General features: G+C 37.1%; 1 protein-coding gene across 2 annotated transcripts in view; it reads right to left on the minus strand.

The window, feature by feature from the left end:
* The window catches only part of LOC111638160 (major facilitator superfamily domain-containing protein 6-like), a 28,137-nt gene extending 15,988 nt beyond the window's left edge, over positions 1-12,149 (minus strand). Inside the window, exon 1 of one of the 2 annotated variants that reach the window (XM_023383811.1) lies at positions 12,127-12,149. The gene's annotated coding sequence lies outside the window, so the exon portion shown is untranslated. Of the gene's footprint in view, positions 1-499; positions 658-12,126 lie in introns of those variants that run through there. The other variant, XM_023383813.1, reaches the window with a different exon arrangement.
* Between the last annotated feature and the right edge of the window lie 12,154 nt (positions 12,150-24,303).

Raw genomic sequence — 24,303 nt, forward strand, 5'->3', positions numbered from 1 at the left:
TTTTCCCGGACGGAAATGCGCGTCCGAAAGAAAGCGTCCGGGTTGGTTCCCACCCGCCGGTGGCCGAAAGGAAAAAAACAGAAAACCGTCCCATACTTCCGGTTTTGGCTTCCGACGGCGCCTGCCGGCAAAGGGCGAAACGTTAAAAGACGGGATCAAAACAGCCCGGGTCCGGAAACGAAAGTATTTCCGTCGGACCGACCGAGTAAAAAACGAGATTATTTCCGCTTTTCTTCCGGGATATTTTTACGGCGCCGAGTGGGTGGCCGGTCTCCACCCGTTCCGGAAGAAAAGAATAAAAATAATATTCCGTTTCGGCGGGTTAAAGGGGGCCCCGGCCCGTTCCAAGAGGCAATTCCCCAGAATTTTTATCCCAAATGAAAAATTTCCGCGGAAACGGACACCGGATGGAGATTCGGCTCCGGCCACTCCGGGAAGGAGACGGGCCGTCCACCCCGACCGTTACTTTTAAAAAGGCGAGGGAAGCCCGAGGCCTTACCTGGATATCGCCGCACCTCCGGATTCGACGTCTGAGACGGTGGCCGCCGAAGCGCCTCCGCTCGGCCGGAAACGTCTTCTGCGCCGATTCGGGACGGACCGACCGCAGCGCCTCTAGCGGAATAATCCGTGCGGAGGCGAGGGGCGACCGGCGAGAAGGCAAAATTAGGGAAGAAGCCGGTTCCGTGGCCGAGAATAAACCGTGCTGGGAGAGGGGAAAACTACCGCCGGAACTAGGCCCGTTGGCTGCCGTTTCGGCGTAAAGGTAAGCGACGGTAGTCTACCTTTACCTGGCCAACGTATTGTACCATACCGGGCTCCTCCTTTTATCCCCCGTACATACGAATCTGAACAAACCTATATTTTCGTCTATTTAAATCCAAATTTTTATTTATAAAAATATATTTATTATTTTCTACTTCCAACCCTTCTATTTTATTAAATTATAGTATTTGACTTATATAACTACAAAGGTTATGTTACGTAAGGATTTATCCCACCGAGTGACCAATCTATCGCATTTTAAAATTCTTTAAATTGTGTACAGCGGAGGAATAAATAATGTTTAAATTGTGTTAGATCGGTCACTCGGTGTGAAAAACCCTTAGGTAAGATAACCTTTGTAGTTATATAAATCAAATAGACTATAATATAACAAACATTAAAACAAAAACCGAATAAAGAGTTTGGTTATATCAGCCTACCGTTGTCGCGTTTATAGCCATACTCGGATATCATTGATTAGGTAGACAGGAATTTAAAATAAATATTAAATTTTTCGGATATCGTAATACTTTGTAATGTTAATTCTAAGAAACTGTGCCATTCCCAGCGGATTACCGTTTGATATTCTCAAACGGTAATCTGCTAACCAATCAAATTTGACGAAAAATGGACCAAATATTTAAACTCGACACCCTCGAAAACCGTTTAAAACATATTTTGTGCGGCTGGTAACGTCGTATTATGTAATTTTCCTATACGAATGCCACCATACCGCTGGTGCGATAGAAAGAAGGGATGTTGCGGAAGGGGTTCGAAGTAATTCGCCCAAAAGGAGTAGTCGACCTTCTCCCGGAAGAGAGGATGGTCAACGATTACTACTTAATACCGGTCTACTATTAATATTTGGAAAGTGATCCGTATTAGGAACATCGGTCATTTGCCGGGCTATCGGGTTGCGATAGCCACGTACCGTACGTGATCGAAGTTTCTAACATAAACATCCGAAACTTGTTTAAATAAAAATGCCTATAAAAGTGCGAGAGTAATTTCTTCTTTGCGATAATAGAGTTTAAATTTTGGCAACAGATTGTATAAACTACGTGGGAAATATGTAATCGTAAATATAGAAAAATTATTGGGTTGCAATTTGAAAAATTTGTAGACAAACTATCCTCGCTGTCTGTCTGTCTGCCTGGTTCCTTAATTTCGAGAACGAGTAAGATAGATAAAGGTTGAGAGCGGGTATAGAAACCGTAAGACAGTAGGCGCGGATTAATTATAAGGCAACTTCCGGTTTGGAACAAAGGTAATTTTACTTCCATTCAAAATGTTCCCTCCAATGGAGTTAGATAGATGACCGACACGACTCTATTGCTAACAGGAATGGTATGATGAACAGGAACGGGGGCGAGACACCACTAAAAGAGTTGAGAACATTGTGACGAAAAGTTGCAGACCGGCATTGTAACGATGACGCAATAAATAATCTCTGGTTAGAATTAGTTTGGTTTATTTAGTTGCGGCGAGGCGACACGTGAGCGATCTGTCAAGGAGGATGCTTCCCGGGAAGACTTTCGTGTAAAGCTGGCTCCTATTTAGGTGTTACTAACGTGAAGAAAACCTGGAAAACTTCGCGTGGCCCGTTCGTGGCATGGCCAACGAACCGGCCACGCGAAGTTTTTCCAGGTTTTCTTCACATTCCACTAATCCACGACTAACCAACTACCAGAGTTCGATGGTTTTACGCGTTTCGCTACTGGAGGGCACTTATTAGAATTAAGAAAGTACAGTACCGTTCAGAAATGAAAAAGCCGAGTCGTTAGATGTGGAAAATTAAATACTTATATTCTTATTATAGACTTTTCACATTCCACTCCACGTAAGTAAGTGTTACGCGCCTACCTGTCGCGGTAATTAAGGGAATATATAGTTTTTTAAATTATATTAATTTTTATAAGAATTATATTATGCTTATTATTTAATTAATTTTTTGCCAATAAATGGCGCTACGTGTAAACGAACAACTGGATGTAGATAGAAATTAATTGATGTAATGTACAGAAATCCAATAGATATTTTGGGGTGGGGTGCGCGACAATGTCTAAGTCAGAAGTTTGTAAACGTAACTGCCGAGTTTCGTAGCAATGGGTCGAATGTCCTAGGAGTATACTCGTAGGCCATATAGTGAACAAACAAAAAGACATCCTCGTTTATATATATATATATAGAAGAAGATATAAGTTAATTTGAAATTTTGAATATTTAATATGCTTAAAATATTACATTGTTACTAAAGACACAAAAATTTATTAAATACGTTTATTGTAAAAGAAAACAATCGGTACGATGAAACAATATAGCGATTAATATAATAATCCATACAATAGTCGACAATTTTTCCTTCTGTCAAGAAAATATGTAAAATCGTGGAAAATGTAAGTTTAGAACGTGTAGAATCGAAGAAAATTTAACATTGTTTCGACGAGCTTGGACCGAAGGGAGAAAAGCGGTATAAAATAAAATAAAACTAGAGACAAGAGATTACCGTATAGCAACGTTTTCCGACTTCTCTGGTCGCCCGACACTAGTAAAGCCAGATAGAATTCGAGACACACTTCTCTGAGAAAATCAAGAGCTTACGTAGATTACGAAATAAAATGATGGCTCTATACATTTGCAATATTCATTTTTAATTTTAAGCAATTCGTAAACGTTTATTCGTAAACAATATTCCATTTATATTTTACTCGAGACAACTTGGTAAATACGCTTTAGTCTCGGGGTTTAACCTTCGATTTTAATATTTCGTCACACGGTTGGAAAACATTACTTTATCAGTTAAGGTATAGGAAATTCAATATTCTACGTATATGTTTGGTGGAACCTGTTACGTAAGTATTCCACTTTGGATACGTTTGAAAGGTCGTCTTTTTAAATTACGGATTTCCCTTATTGTTGGTATTTTAATATTATTAATTTCATTAATTTTCTTTTTTTGAAAAAAAAAACAATTTTTTTTTCTATGTTAAGATTTCTCTGTTTTTAGAATATTAGTTTGAGCCGACTATTCGCTTCCACTTTTGTGTATTTTGTATATTTCTTTTCCCTACGATTATTATTGTTATTGTTGGTATTATTTATTAATGTTATTATTAGTGTATTTTTTCAAACAGGCTTATTATTCTGCGCTGAATTGTTAACATTATTATACTTTGTAATGGAATTGTTATTGATTGATTATAATATTGTGTTGTATGCCCGTACTGTACATGCGAGATTTCCTTGTAATAAATAAAAATAAATATTGTTATCATTTCTATACATATTTTCTACAGCATTCAATTTTTCTAAATCCTTATTAAATGTATGGATGACGTCATTAAATGCTTTAAAATACGCTCGTGTTCATCATCAATTTCCTTTCGTTACTCGGTCCTATAATTAAGCTTATTTTTATTAAATGCCATCACAACTCGACATTTCGGTCTTATAGCACTAACTTCGTATCGTATGATATTACCAATTACATACGAATTTTTAGAAATATAGTTTTCTAAACGAATTTATATTATACTAGCTGTTACCCGTGATTTCGCCCGCGCGGATTTTGCAAGCAAACCCTATTTACATTCAATATTTCAACAACCATAGTAATTGTTATATAACACCTACCGCCGAGAATGATAAGAATTGCTGAGAATCAAACGAACTGTTTTCAATTTGATCAATTTTCTGCAACGTTCACAATCGTTCTATAACCGAACCAATACGCAATAACAAATTCGAATTTAAAACGGTTCGAACATTTGGTTAAAAAATCGAAATATATAAATATATTGATAACAATGTCTGAAATGTTATCAATTTAATACCCCTAAGTACAGTCGACTCCCTATAATACGGGTTCTTATACTTCGGATTTCTATATCACGGCGAAAAAATTGCGACCGTATTCGTACAAACATGCTAAAAAAACTCGTATAATTCGGTAAAACGTCATCGCCGACTCGTGTCGCGACAGGATTGGTCGAATCTAGACCAATAGCGGATATTGCGCAAACCGTTGAGTTTAAACGAGCGGCGGACCTACTAAAAACCATTTATTATTTAACGTCCATAAAATTATATTTAGGCTATATTAATGATGTTTCCAAAGTTCAGCGAATTTTTCGCAAAAAAGATAATTTATCAGGAAGCACGCGAGCGCCATTCGATGGCAAGCTCCACGACGAAAACAAATTTAAGCAATGGCGTAGTCGAACGGTGCACGCTCTGTAAGTAATAGTGGCTTAACGTAATGGGAACGGTATGGGCGGCCCGCCCCGGGCGGCACATTTTTAGGGGGTGGCAAAATTTCACAATAAATAATAATAATATCTTGTAAAAATTTGAACCACTTCATTTCATATTCACGTCGCTCGTACGATTCGGACCGATTGAAAAGAGCACGGAACAGTGTTACCATCCGGACAGTCCGGGAATCGACTCACCGTCCGGGTGAAGTATTAATTTTACCCGGGGATATGGTGTGCAACCTGTCGACCTTTTTTTTTTCGTTTGTACAATTCATTCGTATTCATATGCACTAGGGTTTCTCAAACGGGATTCCGGGATCCCGGTTGTTTTTTTAACCCGGGAAATATCCCGGGAAATTTTTCTTATCCCGGGAAATCCCGCAAATTTCTTAAAAATTCACTTTTTTTCTTATTTTGTGTTAAGGTTGAGGAGTTTTGCAAATAGAAAGCATAATTAACTCATTCACTGCCAGAATACATTTGTATTTATTAATTTTAAACCTACCTATTATTTTTTTTAAATTTTTGCTCGTTATAGCATGTCACAAATGGTCAATAATCAATATATAGCTTATTTGTGGCAGGACTATAAAAATTCTTTACTTGTCGGAACCTGTAATATCTGGAATAATTGTGCTTACGCTGTCTTGAGTTTTAACCATGCCCAGTAGCTTCAATAAATGCCTGACGCCAGATTGTGCAAATTGGGCAAGGATACAAACGAGTACAAAGTCTGCAAGTATGAAGTTTTTCTTCATAAACCTGATTATTAAAGCCAAATGAATTGCCGAATTATCGAGCTCTAAGCTTGATGCCGCTATTAAAGCAGCCAAGGTAGACAAATCAAGAATACTAGAGAGCGAAAGAAGTACTACAATCTCGAAAACGAACTCGAAATCTTCCAGGCTACAGGTGAAAAAACACATAATATCTGTCTTCTCTTAAATGCATTAAACACTATTCCAATCACATCAATTGAATCGGAAAGGGCATTCTCGGTGGCAAGACTTTTCATTACTAAAATAAGAATTAGAGTGAGTTATCGGAGTATTGACCATCTTTGCTTTTTAAAATCTTATAAAAGTTTGCAATATTTTGTATTATATTTTATTTAAAAAACGAAAATTACCTTCTAAATTAGAAGTTCATTTTTTTAATTTTTAACTCAATTCAAAACATTTTTTTTGTTGTTGTTGTATGCAGTTTCCAGCAAACTTTAATTAATTTTTTTCTATTTGTGAAAATTTCTACGTTATTTAAAGGTAATTTTTATTATAGGCCTATAGACCTAACACAGCATTATTAATATGATTTTGGAGGTTACAGAACTTTAAAATTACTTTAAAAAATGGAAAATAATTATATCATTTGATTTCAAGATATTTTGTATACCTTAAAAATAATTAATTCTATCCCGGGATTTCCCGGGATCCCGGGAAACAGTTCACTTTTATCCCGGGATCCCGGGACAAGCAGAAGACCGGGAAATGAGAAACCCTAATATGCACCTCCAATATCCAATAGAGCTAAGTCATCCAGGTTACTTACGTTACTCCTACCCAAGTCTCCCTAGTCGCTATCTGTAACTGACTTAGAACCGTCATGTGCCGCACATTATTCTTCGCATTGCAAAATGACATACGCATTCGTCGGGAACTTCTGTTCGAACAAACCTCACCCGTCGTCCGGGTCAGCGATTTTAAAAAGGTGACAACACTAGCACGGAATTTTTCGTTACTTATTCTGTGACGAAACTAAATTTTAGTCTTTTAAATTGAGATACCTAAATAAGGGGACGGCGAAATTTTCCTCCGCCCCGGGCGGCTGACACCCACGCTATGCCATTGGTAAGTAATCCTACAATTTTTTATTTATAGCATAGTTTATATGGATTATTCCTAAAAAATTATACGTATTTTGAAAATGTTGAGTCGAATTAGTCTAGAATCGATTAATTTTATGGAAGAAAACCTTTCAAACAGCCGTAGTCCGTAAAATGCATACGTGCCGGGTTGTGATTGGCTGGACTCGTAGAAAATGGATTCATAAAAACCGGAACGTATCTACCGTGTTTTATGGGGGTCGACTGTACTCAACGAAGACTAAACGTAGTTGAAAACAAAAAATCGCATCTAAAATAGTACGGTAGAAGCCGTTCTTCGGGTTAAGCCTTAATGCGCTCCCTCTTCCCCCGCGGAGGAATTTCCAAAAATCCCTTTTTAGTGCGCGTTTTCGTGACGTACCCTAACTGCGTATCAAATTTCACCTCTAGGTTCAGCGGTTTGCTCTGGACGATGATGAATCAACCAGTCAGTCAGTAAGGACAAGTAGGCCTAATTATATATATTTAGACGTTATCAATGCTGGAGCTTTTAAAACTACGGATAAGTATATTGTATTCATTACATCTAATTCTACAATCACGTTCGATTTGTTTCGTTCATACTATACTTTGTCGAACTGTCACCGGTTACTAGCCATTTATTTTGGTTAGAAAGAAAACAGCTGGATCGTATTTGATATAGGCTATATTTTTACCTATTTTTATGGCCATATCTTATTCCGCAAACTTCATTAGTTGAAATATTTTTTGCTAACTTAGACTGTAATATACATATCGCCAGCTATTTTCATCGCAGCATCAAAACTTTTTCGAATGCTTAATTCTTCATTCTTTGTAGGTAAATACGTTTAAGAACTTTAAGTTCTCAAGCTGCATATTTGTTTTAATTTTAAACCTTCGAGACCCGTTGTTCCAATCGATTTGCGTAAATATTTTCAAACAACTGTACTCTCCAAATTAACAGTATCGGGATCGGTATAAGATTTATTAATAATTTCTATCCCATCTTTTATATACAACACGGAAAATATAGCGATCGGACAAAAAGTAGCCGTCCGAAATTTTTACATTTTTGAATTCTGAGGAACTCGAACAATCGAGCAACGCAAAATAAAAAAAAATTGTATGGAAGTTAGTGTGTGTGTGGGACACGATATTGTTCATCAAATTTGGAACTTAATAACTCCCGTGCTTTTTGTCGAAATTTTGCAGAAAGGTTTCTGTATTACGGGGAAATGTACTCAGAAATTTTCAGGAAAATCGGCTCACTGCTTGGAGAGATATTAAGGGGAAAGGAGCCGTATCTGAAAAAGCTTTCAAGATATGGAAGATTTTTACTCATACAAATAGCAAAGCTTTGAGGTCAGGGGTGAGTTTTGTAAAAAATAAAGTGTAAGTGTTAATAACCAGTAGAATCTTCATTAAATCTTACTCTTCACGATTTATAACACATGAACCCCCCTTTATCTCCTTACCCTCGCGACTTTTTACCACCAAAATTTAATAGCATCAGTGCCCCTTATACACAAGTTGCCGTGGAGAATTTAGTTTCACAATCTTCACCCCATCCTGAGATATTAAACAAAATAGACACCAATACACACACACACACACATCCGCGGAATTTTTTTGACTTTTTTGAGTTCGGAAGGTCTGAAAACGTGGAGATTTGCGAAAAACTCGAAGGGTCAAATTGGACTCGATTCCAATACTTTCCCTCGCAATGTATACATAACAGCTGGAAAAGTACAGTACTTAAAAGCGGATGCGTCGTATCACAGCAGCTTTACTTTCCACGTGTAGAAAAATAACTTAAAAATGTTTTCGTCGGAATCAATATTCCTGTAAAGTCAGTTGTAGTTAGCGTAGAGAAAGGAGAAAGGAGACGAGTCCTTAACAACTGACGAAAAAGAAACGTTTTGCTACAGTTGTTTTCGAATTCTTTATTCTCTACTCGCATCGTCGCTTTCTTTTTCGATAAGAAGTTTTTCTATAGGAGCTTTCCATACGTCTGGTCGAACTGTACAAAAACGAAAATCTTTTATCGCGTATATCACGAATTTGACTATAATTTATTTTTTCTTAAAATGTAATGCGGCAGTCGCCATATTGGTTCTTTTGAGTTGCGTGTAGGTGTTTCTAGAGCGAATTTGGTTATTTGTTTTTCCATCTCGATTATTTGGATTTCTTGTTATTTGTGTTTTTTAATGGTTTGGTGTTTAGCACTGAATTGTAAACGTTTCAAAGGTGTAAGATTGTTCCGTTTTCTCGCTGACAAACCCGGGAGAGTGATGATTTAAAAGTTAATGTAAGTAATGGTTTAAGTAATAATTATATACGTAGGAACTAGATTTATTAGAATCGTTTAATAATAAATTTTCATCGTAAATTATCGAAGAAGATATGCTGCCTTAAAGATTTTTCGTCCTGAGGTGATATTTATTTATTGTTCGATAATGTACTCGAACTTATTGCTCCATATTAGTACAGTACACGAAGAAAAGATATACTCGGCTTACATTTTATGAGCTTTTTAACAAATGTTTTTAGGACAGTAAACATTGCTTTTCAGATTTAAAAACTATTTATCACATAATATCAGAGTCGATAGATATACTGGTACTTGCGCTGAAATAGATAGCTGTTTAAAACTGTTGAAACTAATATCTCAGATATTATAGTAGAGATAAACGAGATTTATCACACTACTAGCGGTAACATAAAAATGACACTTTTATCATCAGAATACAATTTTTTGACATTTTAATGTTACCAGTTTTATTGTGATATAAGTCTCTGTTATCTCTGCTATAGTATCTGAGATATTATTTTCAACAATTTTCAAGACGAGAAGCTCTTTTATAATGTTGCTACGTATTGTGAATGAAAGTTTTGTACATAATGTTCTGTATGTAAAATAGCTATTCACGACATTGGTAATGGTAAAATAAGTAAATAAATTTGCATTTTACTGTTTTGTTTTATTACGTATGTATGACAATATAATTACGAAAACTGTAGGAAAATCCTCCGATACATTTAAATAGCCATAGAAATTGAATTCAGATAAAGACGAACTATTTTTAAATAATTTATTAACTTTAACCTTACATAAAGTGTGTTATATAATTTTACTTGATTTAGTATAGTGAGAAATAGTATTTGGGATGAAATAGTTTTGTATTTTTTACACGAGAAATTACATTTTTTATGACACTGACATTGGCTGTACATACTTTAGTAATTTATATAATATTCTGCACAAATGACGATTTATTGATAGCCTACTACACCTGTCGTTTATTTATATAGGTTTAAAATATCATTAACACGTCCTTTTTTTTGGTCTCCGTGTCATCACTAATCGCTTTTACTGTACTGTCAATATCTAACAATACTGTCTGAACTCTTTCCATTCTACATTTACCTATTTTATTTATCGACCTCTAACTCGTCATCCTCTAATCACTTGTAAGTTATTATGTGTCTGTAAATATGTTAAATATGTTGTCTAAATAGTTGGAATTTCCTCTTTTTCTTCTAACAGCCTATATTTGAAATCCAAGAACTAAATCTACTGACTTTTAATCCCCCTTTCTAACCTGTTCCTAACTTTTTTGGTTCAACTTTAATCGCTCTCTATCTCATTAATAAACACGATATAAACTGTGAATAACATATATCATAGCTCTTTTCTCACTGCAAACCATAATAATTTACTTAATATTAATAAATTAGAAAAAAAAATATGGGCTTAACCTCGATAAATTCGAAAGCCACCCTAAATCCTAAATCTCTTTTTCGTAACACTTTAAATCTATCCTACCTTAACACATGGTTTAAGATTTCTATACATTTCCATAATTAAATGTATATAATTCTCATCATTCCCTTCATTTCTTGACTCCCGAAGACATCCCATATTAATAATGTATATACAGGTTTAAACGTAGTCAAAATTTTTATTTTGACTAGGTTTTCTTGCCCTTAACGAAAACTCCCAAAAATATTTAAAAATGAACACAAATTATAAGCAGAAAACAAACAGTCTAATCAATTTAAAGTTTAAAGTAACAGTTAATAGAAATATAAATATTAACGATATTTACGAATAAATAATGTTCAAAACCGGAATAAAATAGTATTTAGCATATAAGCGGGCCTTTAAAAATGACAAATGAAATATCCGAGTTAAAAACGAGAAAATTTCATATATTAAAAGAATTTCGAACGTTAATAGCCGATTCTCCCTACGCTGCAGTCAAACGTACGCCTAGACGCGATGGAAGCGCTCGAAGTGGCAGAAATATTTATTACGCCAGTATCGTAGCATTAGAGCTATCGGCAGCGCAAAGACCGCTATATCTATCGACTCTGATAATATTATAATAAATATTCATTAATCAATTATTCTTCAAAAACATCTTATTTATATTAATTAAATTACTATTATTATTTATTAATTATTTGCGAAGATCTCTACCGCGTGAGATTTGTAACGAAATAAATGATTTAATAAACAACGATTCTTCGGTCCACAGACAACATATAACGACGAATCTGTTATAATACAGTATGTTGTCTGTGGACCGAAAACATACTTAAAACTTAACTTGGACGCTCCCGTTGGCAGTTTGCGTAATGTAAAAATGCGCGCGCATATAGTAAACGAAATATATGCTAATTTTAAGAAGTATCTGCAAAGTTCTTGGGTAATTTTGCATTTCGAAACTAAATGTATATATCGTATGATAAGAACCAGGGACGCGGCTTTTTATTTTCAAAGCTAGTCAGTTAAAAGCCCGGCAGCAAATGTGGCAATAGCCTCTGAACGAAAAGATATTCTATTTGGAATTACGAACGAAATTCCGCAGCTGGAGATGGAAAATGTACACCTCCACCTTCGAACACGGGAACCAATATAGCGACTCCGTAGGGAACATCGGCGTCCCGACCCGGCGTTTGTAGAGCTCGCCCGAATTCTTCTATTTTCCCGGACGGAGGCGGATAATTTTCCCAAAATCTCCCTAGACGGAAAGGTAAAAGACGCCTCTGCGGACGTTTTCCCACAGCCGTCCGCGAATCGGAGGAACCTTTCCGAATGGGCAATCCGAGTAGTAAGCGCCGTCCGATTCCCACCCGCTTTCCGGCGCAATCGGTAAATATCTTCTCGGCAACGGGAGGAAAACGACGAACGGACTTTTTACCTCCCGACCAATAGAAATTGCGATTAAAAAAGTGCGACCGAGCCAAAACCATACTCACTTTTCAGACTCGAACAGGTTGTCTTTTTTTTTCTATACCCAATCCTCGGCCCCGGCTGCCGACCCGTCCGACGGGAATGGTGGGGAAATCGTTTAAGAGAATTTCGCCACCGGTTTTATCCGTTTCGTCACTTTTGGCCCGACGTAAGGCGGGAGTGAGGCGGCAAATTTTTTTCCGACTTTAGACAAAATACTTTGACAGGATTTAGTGCACAAGTGTCGCCTCCGTAAGAACGAAGAGACGCCAATTGTTTGGCCGTGGACTTAGAAAGACCGACGACGGTTTAATTTGTCGAAACGAAACCGGCCCGAACGTAGAGCCGGGTTTGAGCGGTGGTGCGTGACCGGTAACCCGCCGCCCGACGGCTTATCCGGGCTACGCGTCGCTACTTAAACCCGGCTTTAACGGTACGGCCGAGCAATCCGGGTCCAGTCCGACCTTCGGCGGAAGACGAATAATTTACTCGCTTTTTTCCATTGGGAGAAACGACCCGAGTACAAAATTGTGTTCGTTTGGGAAACGCACCGTCGATACGGTTATCGTAACCTACGTTCGTGCGTCGAGTAGTACGTACTGTACGTGTTGCGATGCTACGAATCACGCTTTTTTTTTTCTTTCGGCGCAAAGAAGCGCTATTAGTGTCAGACGGTGTTACGCAATGTCATTGATGTTTGCGGGTTACCCGTTAGTGCTTAGTTTATATCAATTTTACCTTCTCCGTTTAATCCTTCGCGTTTAAATTTGTAAACCAATTTGCAAACCAATGTAAGGCATCGAGTGGTATGCACGTTGCGTAAGCTCTGTTTGATGCTTTGTTATCTTTCCTGTCGGTGCAAAATAAGCATTTTCATTGTCATCCAGTGTTTTGCAATGTTTTTATCCTGTACGCGTTACCTGTCACCGCTTCTTTTTTGTACATATTTATTTATTTTTTTTTTTCATTTTTTTTTTGTTAAATTCTCTTTACTTAGGCCTACATACAATCGATTGTTAATTATTACTGCACGTAAATCTGTAATTTGTCGGCTTTTCAATACGTAACGCGGTATTACTCGGCTGCGCTTACGCGGCGCCAGGGACGTAAATTATTTGTATGTTATCAATAAAAAAAAACTGAACCGAAGCACATTTTCCCATTAAAAATTTTACCGGGTAACAGAAAGATATAATACTTCTCGACGATTATCCTTTCTGCCGCCGACGTCTGTAAATTACAAACGGCGATGGCTTAATCCCCAGCCGGCCCTTTTTTTCGCCAAAATGCGAAATTGTATAAGTCTCGCTTGTCGGCCACCGCGGTGGAAACTCCCGTCGATAATTCCGCGCAATATTTCCAGAATGTCTTTTGTACCGCTCTTCTTAAAGAGGTTTAAATTCTCGACTGCCATCGCTGTCCGGCAGCCCACGACCGCGTAATTTACTCTAGTTAAAATAGCGGTCTCCTCGGAATAATCCGGGTAATAAAAATAAAATACGCTAGAAGATTCCGACCGTCGTTTAATTCGTCGATTGACGTTTTAAACGCATTCGCCCGCCAGTTGTCAATATGTCGTTCGCCTACGTTATCGCCGAATTATTCCGAAAATTACCGACTAAATCGTTCGTAATTATAATTTTGCCCGTATCTACGTTATTTGTCAGGTTAGAGTCGTAGTTGAGAATTCCTGGAATGAAGTAGTCTTTCGAAAATCTCACTGCCGACGATTCGACCGGTATATGAGAACAATAACCTAGTAGGCTATAAATTAAGATAATTTGTCGAAAATCTTACTCGTAGTATTTATTATTATAATTGGACGGTAGTCGAAAATGTAAGATTTATAGCTTTTTTTATAAACAAAAGTAATCGCGCTTTGGCCAAATTTACGAGAAAACGGCCAGTTCCCGTTACGATATGTACAGCACTAGTGGCGACAGTAGCGGCCACCCAAGAGTCGTCCATCGTCGGTCGTAGAGCGCGCGTGTTTCCTCTTGTAAAGTGTTTAGTTGTAATAAATAATACATTAAGTTTGCTAGTCGTCTTAATAGCGCAGTATACAACGTATAATATAACGGTTCCCACCCCACCATTCCAAATCTAAGATGGCGGCCGAGACGTAACGCCTGTCGGGCATTCTCCAAGTCGGATGGCGGCTATCGCGCCCACCTCCGTTCGATTTAATAGTAAAAATCATCGGCAAAATTTCGGATTCCGTTATTACGTCGGAAACGGAATCCGAATAAATTATTTATTTGTTATAAATAATTATAAATTTATTGGACAATTAAGGAAATGTCCACGGACAATTGATTTCCACTCCTATTTTAACAATTATACCCGCATTAATTATACATCTATTTCAACAATATAATAAAACAAACAAAAAAGAAAGTTAATGTTATGTTTACTAACAAAAAGTAAGATCTATAAGAGCGAATTTTATTAAGAAAGAAACGTTTCGCGTATTTCATTTGATCAAAAAATGGCAAAACGAGCCGCATTCTCCCGTCCTCGTACGAATTTTCCACTGCCCCGTTTCTATTTTAATTATTTTAATAATAAGCTTCGATTCGTTACGACAATAGAAGAAAATATCTTTTTTTTTCTTGATTAACACTTTAGTTATTTAGAATGATAACTTATTTTTAAATAACTTTTCGTACTTTTGGTAATATAATTCCTTTCATCTTTTGGAATGCAGAAATTTAAGAAATAACGTTATTTTTTCGACTAAATCATTTATTTCGTAACGTGTTTGTTTAAACTGAGGTGTTTATGAGGCAACGGATCGCGTAAGGCGCCATCCGTTACGATATCATACTTTAAAAAATTTTTATATTATTAACTGTTATAAAATGGAAAAAGCTTAATGTTGAGGGTTGAGACGAGTTTCCTACAAAATTGTAAATGTTAATAACGAATAACACCTTCATTAAGTCCGATGCCTCGCGAGGCGCGATACGTCACACCTCTTCGTCTCCTCGCTTGCTCGAACTTTAACCACCAAAATTTAATAGCATCAATGTCCCTTATACACGAGCTACCGCGCCAAACTTCGTTTTTGATCTTTACCTCATCCTGAGATATTGAACGAAATCGATTCCAACACACGTACTGTACAGTACCTATCCACGAAACTTCCCCTTTTTTTACTTTTTGAGTTCAGTAGGTCTCAAACTTTGGAGATTTGAATAAAAAAGAAAAGAAAAGAAGAAAATTTCGACACGATTACAATACTTTTCCTTCTTATTTATATGTTACGGCCAGCGCCCGATGTCTAGCCAATTGGCGAAATGGCTGGCTACTCGTAATTATGGCCGAATCGCCCGGCAAGTCCGAAATACGAGAGAATTTACGATTACTTCGGGCTTTGGCCGGCCAATTCGATACGCGCACGATGGCCAGTTGGAGAATCGTTGAAGAAAAAGTGGCCGAACCTAGAAGTTTTGCGGAGCTGGATCGTGCGGTTAAAGGAATCAGTTATATATAAAAAACCACACCAGCAAAGAAAAATCTCCTTAAATACAGCCGAAAAAATGACGTGAAGAAAAATAAAAACCCTTCAATTACAGATGAAAAATCGCACGACAGAGAAAAGTAAGTTATCTTACCGGGACGAAGGCCTCTACTTTTACTTGTTTCTGCAATGTGAACTGCTGCGATATTTCGAGTTACATAACGCGTAGACTCGTTTACGGTTGCCACGATTTGTCGAACACTCGCTAGCCCGAGAACGCACGTTTTCTAACGCGTATCCGGAAACAAAACGTGCGGTGGAAATCCCATATTTTTGAAGTAATTAATTGTCCCATTCCGGATTTTATAAGTATTTCTTTTTTCTCGTGACGTTAAAATTAAAATATTTACCGAAATTACGCGGCATATATATTATCGGGCCCACGAATAAATAGCTAGGAAAGAATTTCGGTAGGGTTTACTATTTGTATCCAATTGTTTTTAAATTTTACGCAGCCGCAACATCAATAGTGTCGTTTAAAACTGCGATCCACGACTTCGGCGCGCTTACGTTATAGTCTAACGTTAGATCTTAATCGTTATGTCTAACGATTAAGATCTAACGGCGATGGAAATTTATTAATAAATAATTATACAGATATAAGATTTGTGTTATTGTCTTTATTCCGTCGGTGTTTTTTAGAACAGCTAATTAACGCTAGGTGTTATTGGGTCGAAACAAAACTGATATTTGTGCAGTAAGAAAAAGAACATCGGCACCAGGCCGGCGGGATTTGGAAGTAATCCCAAATACCTCGTTCGAAAGATAATTGTTAAAGAAAACAATTATCTTTCGCCGAAGTATAAGCAATCGAAAAGTGCAAAAATCGGCAAAAAATTCTCTTCTTTTTCTTTATCCGGCAATGTAGACGCGCGTAGAGAAAAAAAACTACCGGATGTAGAAAGCTCAAATTTTAAACTTAAACCTTTCTGGTTATGGGTGAGGTACTGGCCAAACTTCCGGGACGATAGGTCAAAGTTCACGGGGATTTTCCATAGTGTTAATTAAGTTTTGCGGCTTAATTTTACGCTTATAAAATTGCGCGGAAAGAGACGAATTTTATTGAAAACGTTACTCGGCGTAACAAAAGCAGAAATTTATGCCAATTAAAACTTTTTATAACGATTTTTCTGAACGGCGTATCAAAAGAGTTCGGTCGGCGACGCGTTCAGTCGCTCAGTGCCGACCGATCTTATCTCTCGACGTAATAATACAATTATTAAACAAAGACAATCGATAACACGTGAGATGTAAAAAATTTCTGACGATTTAGACGACGATGAAAATTTTTCTTAGCAGTTTTCTTTGGTAAAGACAAGCTTGGCGTTTGGTACCCACAAGACTTTTACTTCTATTTACCTTACGTTTTGCCTTTAAGCGCCACGCTCATCTTTAGCAAAAAAAAAAACCTGCTAAGAAAAATTTTCATCGTCGTCTGAATTGCCTTAAATTTTAACTCGACGAATTTTTTACGCAAACTATTTAGAGTTAAGTGTTTACGTTTTGGCCGCGAAGAAAATAGATTCGATGTTCCGTGCATCGTCACTTCCTTCCGTAATCTGGAGCCGGATCCGAAGTTCATCGAAATAGTTTTTGACCGGATTATTCAAAATATAAACGTTAAATTGGATCCTTCTAATGTCTAGAAGATGAGGCTAATCGGTAATCTAAATATATAAAATTGCTTGTCCCGACTGACTGACTCACTCATTCACTCACTGATTCATCATCGCCCAGAGCAAACCGCTTAACTTAGAAGTGAAATTTGGTAGACAGTTAGGGTATGCCATGGGAACGCACACTAAGAAGGGATAAATTCCTCCGCGGGGGGAGAGGGAGAGGATTTAGTCTTCATCGAGTACTTAGGGGTATTAAATTAATAACATTTCGGACATTGTTATAAATATTTTTATCTATTTCGATTTTAAAAATGTTCGAACCGTTTTAAATTCGGATTTGTTATTGGTCCGATTATAGAACGATTGTAAACGTTGCAGAAAATTGATCAAATTGAAAACAGTTGGTTTGATTCTTGGCAATACTCGTCATTCTCGGCGGTAGGTGTTATATAACAATTACTTCGGTTGTTGAAATATTGAATGTAAATGCGGTTTGCTTGCAAAATCCGCGAGTAACAGCTAGTGTAAAGACAGAGAAAATTATCGGACAGTGGTTTTGCAGTCCAAATTAATTAATCGTAGGCGTGAAGTCAGTCGAAATTTCCAAGTTTAAGCTATTGTAGAATTGCGTCGGATGGCAATTAAGTTGTAAAAATAAAATTGAAAATGAAGCGGAAGAAGATTTGTTTTTAAGGCAAGTTTTAATTTTGACGGCTTAGCCTACAACGAAAGGTCGGTGGTCAAAAGTTTATACAGTATTCCAAAACATCGAAAGTGAATAAATAGTGATTCTTTTTTAACAGACTTCAATTTTATTTTTTCCGGTTTAAGCTATATTTTTTATAGGCCGGTTTATCCGGGAAGCCTACTTTAATTAGACGAAAGTAGTTTTGCAATTTTGGAAAGAGTTTTAACCGAAAGAAATTTGCGGTAAGTGGTCGTTACCATTAGTATTTATTTTATAATATAAATCGAGGAGCTGGCTTTTCCGCGCATTCGGCTATTGTAGTGTACAATTAGAATCTTACCGGCATTAATAATAGATGACGTAATACGTCGGAGCGAAAGAAGGGAATGCGTACGACACTTTACGCTTTCCCCGGAGATGCGTTGCCTCGGGTTTCGTACGTACCGCAATTAGGCCTAAATGGACGGAGATATTTTCCCTTCTTGTTACGTAGTCCGAATAAATACAAAGTTTAGTTTCGCATTTTCCCTAAGGATAATCCTTAAATTAGAAAATATCCGGAGCCGTTACCAGCCAAATCGGTCGGTACCGTAAGGATCGTCAATTTAAGGAAAGCTTTTTGTTTTTTGGAAAATCGTCACCGAGTTAGGGGAAAAGTATTAATAGATAGTCTAAAGACAAAATAGTTCCACACCTACGCTTACCGATTGTAATTTAACGGTATTTTGTACGGAATCTAATAACACTCGCGGCCCACCGTCTGGCCGGGAAGAGGTAAAAATTTTGTATTTTTATGTAATTACTGTTATTACTTACCCGCGGGTAATTGATTCCCGCGCGATTATCCACTGCGCTTTCGAAGGACGTTGGTCTTACTCGAAAACGGAAACGTTTTTGTAATCGGACGGGGAGTTTGCGCGTAAGTTACACGCGACAACCCGCGTGTAAATGAACGTGGGTCCAACGGTTCCTTACGAAATATTTTTATCGAAAAACATGGTTTCGATCCGACGATTGATTTCGCCGTAAACAAACTTTGCTTTCGTCTAATTTTGGTTAGCCTTACGGACGGCGCCGACGTTCTCGAAGTAAAAAAACTCGAGTTTATCGCGTGTAAGTGCAATTTACGATATCCCACGCGGTAAATTCGCTCTCTTTCTTCTAAACCGGCTCCAGAAATAACAACTTTTTCCGAAGCGAGTAAGGAGTCGGCTAATATCTGATGGGTTCGGTACGCCATTAACGAATGTTCGAATCTAGGGCTGTTGCGGCATTTTGTCTGGGAAGAACAAACGTTATACGATTTATATAAGTAATCGGTCGATCGATCGACAGGAATCGCCGCCTTTATTACCGTAAAAAGTTTTATTTCTACTTCTACCGTCTTCCTCTATCTCGGCCACAGTCAATAATAAATGCGTACGAAGAGAAAACGAGCTTCCGAGTAGTACGGCGCTTGAAGGGAATGACCGGAGGCGAAATGAATGGCGAAGAAAATAGTTATTTCCCCGTGACGACTGGTAAATAAAGCGAATCTTACCGGGAACTTTCTCTTCGTAAAATTGTTACTTTAACAAAAGAAAGAACGAAGCAAATCTTCAAAGGAGCGGTCGCCCCTTCTAGCCCTCCTCTCGGAACTTCTCGGCTAGATTTACGGAAAATTCTAATTAAATATATTTCGTGGCCCTTATTTCCGCTCATATATTTTGTGTCCTATCGGAATAGGAATACTGGACTTTATACGAATCGTATTATACGCCGTCATTCGGTATCGTCGCCATCTAACTCTAGCCGTATTACTTTGAGCACACGTGCGGACTTCGATCGACTAATATATACAAAGGCTAATTCGTAACAAACTTATCCGATAACCTCCGGAGTCCGCTCCTTTTGTCCGATGACGTAATAACACTCGGTGTCGGCACTTTTATATAGTCGTTTAAACAAAACCTGCGGAAAATAAAATATTTGCCAGAACTAATTCTAACTTTTCATAATTAAAAAATGCAAGTTTATTAAATAGAAGAGAAATCGAACTTGGTACATTATACGCGTAATCCAAAAAATAGTATATCGTTCGCAACCTCGAGTGGCGCGTTATTCCTTAACGCAAATAAGAAGAACGTTATTTTGCCACGTCCCGCCTTTCCCCCTGGCGGTAGATGGCGTTACCGCTGGCTGACGTGTTTCGGATTTTGGAAGACTTTTTGGCCCGTGGCGGAATCTGGTCTCATTAAAACTTCACTTAATTAAACCATTTCCACTGCGCGGTAACTTTTCGGACAACCTGTTCCGTGTCGTTCGCACCGCTCGCTATTAAAATGCGCGCTTCAAACGGAAATGATAAAAAGTTGAAATTAACATGTTTTTTCGGTACCGATCTCTTCCTAATTATTAACGACACGCGTAAAATACGAAGATTTGGCAGTTTTTTTTAAAATTAACAATAAATATGCTGTAGAGTCTGCGTATAAATAAAACTAGGAGCCCGAACAGTGTATATTTATCGTTTGTTAAGATGACAACTTTTAATTATATTAACGGAAAATTTTTGAATTAGAACGTGACGTTTTCGACTTGTTTTTTGCACTCGAACAAATGTCTATAAACAAAAGTAAATATCGGAAATTCGTCAACGAATCTTATCCTTCAAAATAAGACTGGTACTGTTATTAACACAGATATAATCTAGATTTTTTACGATACCTCATTTATACTACGATTAAAGATTTTTAAATCCCTACGAAGTCGATATATGGGTGACACCTGAGATTATATAATATGTTCCAATCAAAATATAAATATAGAATATTTACTATTTTACAATTTATACTTTGATTTTTTATAAAAATTGAAGGAACCGTCTTATACTCGTTTATTTAATATTATTTATTTACATTACACGTTATTTTGAACGGGCCAAGTTCTTAATTTAGGATCGGTAATTACAGAATTTCTCGATTGGCAAGAAACAATTATGAATAGATTGGCGATTGATCGTTCTGCCGTGGATGAACTATCGATTGCGAGGAAGCCGAATAAGCTGGGTAAGGAATTAAAGCTTAAACTTTATAATATCGTAATTAAACTCGCTACTACACAAGGTATAGAGTCTCGGGTCATAAATATAACTGACGAGCAAAGGTAGATAGCGTTGGAAACTAAATGTTTAAAGAAAAATTATCGAGCAGCGCGGGAAAATACGGCGGTGTTTTCGGTGTTATTGGCGAGAATCCGAGTAGACGCGCTCATCTACCATCCAACGCAAGAATTAAAACAGAAAGAAGAAAGGAAGCCGGTGAATGACCCGTGACAAAATATTAGACGTGAAAATTATAAAAATTTGTTTCGATAAAACGAGATAGACGAACAGACTTTATCCGAGGAAGACTCGACCCGTTCTAGGCGTACGAATAGGGAAGGAAAAGTTATTCTCTATAATATTTAATCTGTATTTCTAAATTTACTTCTTTACTGTCGTATATTGTTATCCCGCGCAAATTAATCACATTTAAACTTAAAATTGTTTTTGACTCTTCTAGGCCGACGGATCTTTTATAAAGAAATTTTATTTATAAATTACGTTTATACGATAACGCGGTTATTTTGTTCAAAAGATTTGTCTGCTAAAGAATACATTAAATATGGTACGAAGTAAATATACAGGTTATTTTGTCAAATGTTATAATAAACGAAATGTAATACAAAATCAAATTAAAACGTGTAAATTTAGTGACATAAATAACCGAAAGTCGAATACTAAGGTGTAAATATTGTAGTACAACGGTGGGCAACCCCCGGCCCGCGGGCCAGCTATGGCCCGCGAAAAGTTTCTATCCGGCCCGCGAGATGTTTAGAAGAAATTATAAATAAATATTTTCGATGTAATTCGTCTAGTTTAAATTGAATATTTTTTTCTGAAGTGTTGTGGCAGCAATGAGACGAAAAATAAGGGAATCATTTCCTTATTCAAACAAAAAATGGGAGAACAGAATTTTTCTAAATTATTTATATCTCATCGTGTCATCCATCAAGAAAAGCTATGCAATTAGAAAATGTAATGTCTGTCGTATCCAACTACATAGTGATGTTTTTATTGTGTTTAAAGTCACTTAGATTTTATAAATATGTGAGCCGTTCACAGCCCGGCACAGGCATTTGTAAAATCTAAGTGACTCATACAACATGGAATTCATATAAAACGGAATAATCAACAGTGTTATAGGGGGGTCGACTGTAGTAATTAATTTCTTTTTATTTATTTATTTATTTCATATTTGCAGACTANCGTTAAAAATTATTTCTTTATTTCTTACAAACAAAATAAATATATTAAAAAATATAAAAACAAAAATAATTTATACTTTAGAAGTTATCTAGTATCAAAAACGTTCGATTCAGCACGACACACAGTCCTCAGAAAAACACCACACAAAAGTGACAGTGCTGCCAGCTAAAACACATACACAAACAAAAAATATTCGAGTAATTCAAGATATAGCCAAAGATTGAAGCGCCACAGCACTAGCGAAAATTAAAATTTGCCGACTGGAATTCTTTCGGATAACCGACTTTCGGATAAACGACGCTCTACTGTAGTTAAGTACTGTCGGTTAAAATTTTTTTAAAGTGTATATATAAAGTGTATTTAATAAATTACGCGAACAACTTTTAATAGAATACGTGTCGTACTTTTGTACAATTGTAATTCTTCGTATAATAGTTTTACTCAAATTTTCCATCAAAATTATAAATTATCATTTTCTTTCGTAGCACTGAATGAGGATTTCACCTCAACAGACTAAATATACATACTTGGTGTTGTCAATGTTGTTCCCGAAAGCAATCAACGCGATCTCCATCTCCACAGACTAAACCTACGTCTTCGATGATGCTTTTTCCCGCATTCAACTCGGGCTTTCGATATCTTCGGCTACTAAGAAGACCAGGCAGGACTCTTGCGAGAGTCAGCCAATTGTCAGACAACCTGTTATGCTGAAAATGCATGTGTATATCTGTTTTATCCCCCTTGTGAGGATTTTCGCCATTGCCAGTTGCAATGTTTCATACGTTTATTTGCGTACTGCTAGTTTGGCGTGCTTTTGAGTTGTCAAATTATTGTTATTATTATTTGTAACACGCGTAAGTGCATATTATTATTATTGTTGTTATTATAATTATTTTTCCTCTGTGTTAATGGTCTTGTCGGTCTTTCATTGCAAGTCGCAATGTTTTGTCTATTTACTTCGTAAGTGTCCCTCGCTTATGACACTTTTGTAACATGGGCATCTTTCTGTTGTACTGTACATATCGTTTGTCTTATCATAAGGAACTTTGTCGGTTCTCTCATTGTAAGTACAATGGGTGTTGTAAATATGTTGTTTCCGTGCCAATCATTAGGGCGCTTCTGCAATTCTTTACTACTGTTCCACAACTGTATGTAAATTTTTAATTTTGTTTTAAATAAAAGCGATACAGGCGCCCTTTAGATTTCCGTTTCATCCCTTTCCTATCCTTCTTTATAATTTCACCTTCAGCCTTTTCCTCTAGATCATCTTTCTTCTTCATTTTCACCCCAGGCGATACCTTCGAGTAGCCCTGGTTTCATCCCCTATCTGCTAAAAGTAAAAGTATTTTTTCATACGGGCGCGCGTTTAATCAGAAACGCGCGCCCGTATGAAAAAATACTTTTACTTTTGGTCCACTATATTTTCAATCTGAGAAAATATAGTGGACCATTGTTAAGACCGAAATACGGCTCTCCCTTAATAGTCCGACAGGTATGGGACCAAAGGGGTGTTGGATTACCAAAAGTGTCTGGATTATCGAAAATAATTACATATTTTGCATTGTCCTTTTTGCTACCAGTAGCTTACAATATTCCCTACTCCAACTGTTCGAACAGAACCGCTCGCAGAAAACACACGAAATGTGTGTCATCGTGTAACAATTGGATGGGGAGATTCACGTCGCGACACGCTTCTGTGCAAGCAGACACATAACGGGGACGGGTACCTTGACGGGAGGTGCGTCGGACTACTGAGCATGTCGGATTAAAAAACGTCGGACTATCAAGGGAGAGCTGTACTTAATAATTTGATTCCCAAAATTAAAGTAGAAATTCCCCGCTTCGGCTGTTATTTTCCAACGCTTTATTTATAACGGATGAGAATAAAAACTGATCGAGCCGTAATCGGCGATTTAATTCGAATGAATCGGGTTAAGAGGGACGGAAGAAGTAAAGCCACTTCGTCTCCAATAATAAAACGTCGGTCGTATGAAATTAATATCAATGACGGACTCCGGGTCTTCTTTTTCGCGCTTTCGACACGCTTTTATTTAGGCTACCTTCATTTTTACTTTATTGGACGGC

Source organism: Centruroides sculpturatus, unplaced genomic scaffold (genome assembly GCF_000671375.1).
Source record: "Centruroides sculpturatus isolate CEXI.00-Female unplaced genomic scaffold, Cexi_2.0 scaffold895, whole genome shotgun sequence".
Classification (NCBI taxonomy): Eukaryota; Metazoa; Arthropoda; class Arachnida; order Scorpiones; family Buthidae; genus Centruroides; species Centruroides sculpturatus.